Consider the following 2,620-nt stretch of genomic DNA (forward strand, 5'->3'; position numbering starts at 1 on the left):
GTGAAGGCACTACATAACATGGTAAATGCACTACACAACATGGTAAATGCACTACATAACATGATAAATGCACTATATAACATGGTAAATACACTACATAACATGATAAATGCACTACATTACATGGTGAATACACTACATAATATGATAAATGCACTACATAACATGATAAATGCACTACATTACATGGTAAATACACTACATAACATGGTAAATGCACTACATAACATGGTAAATGCACTACATAACAGAGTAAATGCACTACATAACATGATATATGCACTACATAATATGATAAATGCACTACATAACATGATAAATGCACTACATTACATGGTAAATACACTACATAATATGATAAATGCACTACATAATATGATAAATGCACTACATAACATGATAAATGCACTACATAACATGGTAAATACACTACATGACATGATAAATGCACGACATTACATGGTAAATACACAACATAATATGATTAATGCACTACATAACATGGTAAATCCTCTACATAACATGATATATGCACTACATAATATGATAAATGCACTACATAACATGATAAATGCACTACATAACATCGTAAATACACTACATAACATGATAAATGCTCTACATTACATGGTAAATACACTACATAATATGATAAATGCACTACATAATATGATAAATGCACTACATAACATGATAAATGCACTACATAACATGGTAAATACACTACATAACATGCTAAATGCACTACATTACATGGGAAATACACTACATAATATGATAAATGCGCTACATAACATGGTAAATACACTACACATGATGATAAATGCAACTACATTACACGGTAAATACACTACATAACATGGTAAATGCACTACATAACATGATAAATGCACTACATAACATGGTAGATGCACTACATAACATGGTAAATGCACTACATAACATGATAAATGCACTACATAACATGGTAAATACACTACATAACATGGTAAATGCACTACATAATATGGTAAATACACTACATAACATGATAAATGCACTACATAACATGGTAAATGCACTACATAACATGGTAAATGCACTACATAACGTGTTAAATGCACTACATAACATGGTAAATGCACTACATAACATGATAAATGCACTACATAACATGGTAAATGCACTACATAACATGGTAAATACACTACATAACATGGTAAATGCACTACATAACATAGTAAATGCACTACATAATATGATATATGCACTACATAATATGATAAATGCACTACATAACATGATAAATGCACTACATAACATGGTAATTACACTACATAACATGATAAATGCACTACATTACATGGTAAATACACTACATAATATGATAAATGCACTACATAATATGATAAATGCACTAAATAACATGATAAATGCACTACATAACATGGTAAAATACACTACATAACATGATAAATGTACTACATTACATGGTAAATACACTACATAATATGATTAATGCACTACATAACATGGTAAATCCTCTACATAACATGATATATGCACTACATAACATGGTAAATGCACTACATAACATGGTAAATGCACTACATAACGTGGTAAATGCACTACATAACATGGTAAATGCACTACATAACATGGTAAATGCACTACATAACATGGTAAATGCACTACACAACATGGTAAATGCACTACATAACATGGTAAATGCACTACATAACAAAGTAAATGCACTACATAACAATGTAAATGCACTACATTATATGGTAAATGCTCTACACAACATGGTAATGCACTACATAACATGGTAAATGCACTACATAAGATGACAAATGCACTACACAACATGGTAAATGCACTATATAAACATGGTAAATGCACTACACAACATGGTAAATGCACTACATAAGATGACAAATGCACTACATAACATGGTAAATGCACTACATAACATGATAAATGCACTACATAACATGGTAAATGCACTACATAACATGGTAAATGCACTACATAACATGATAAATGCACTACATAACATGGTAAAAACACTACATAACATGATAAATGCACTACATTACATGGTAAATACACTACATAACATTGTAAATGCACTACATAACATGATAAATGCACTACATAACATGGTAAATGCACTACATAATATGATAAATGCACTACATAACATGGTAAATACACTACATAACATGATAAATGCACTACATTACATGGTAAATACAGTACATAACATGGTAAATGCACTACATAACATGGTAAATGCACTACATAACATTGTAAGTGCACTACATAACATAGTAAATGCACTACATAACATGATATATGCACTACATAACATGATAAATGCACTACATAACATGGTAAATGCACTACATAACATGATAAATGCACTACATAACATGGTAAATGCACTACATAACATGGTAAGTGCACTACATAACATGATAAATGCACTACATAACATGGTAAATACAATACATAACATGATAAATGCACTACATTACATGGTAAATACACTACATAACATGGTAAATGCACTACATAACATGATAAATGCACTACATAACATGGTAAATGCACTACATAACATGGTAAATGCACTACA

Source organism: Saccoglossus kowalevskii, chromosome 19 (genome assembly GCF_978046115.1).
Source record: "Saccoglossus kowalevskii chromosome 19, keSacKowa6.1, whole genome shotgun sequence".
NCBI classification, from domain to species: domain Eukaryota; kingdom Metazoa; phylum Hemichordata; class Enteropneusta; family Harrimaniidae; genus Saccoglossus; species Saccoglossus kowalevskii.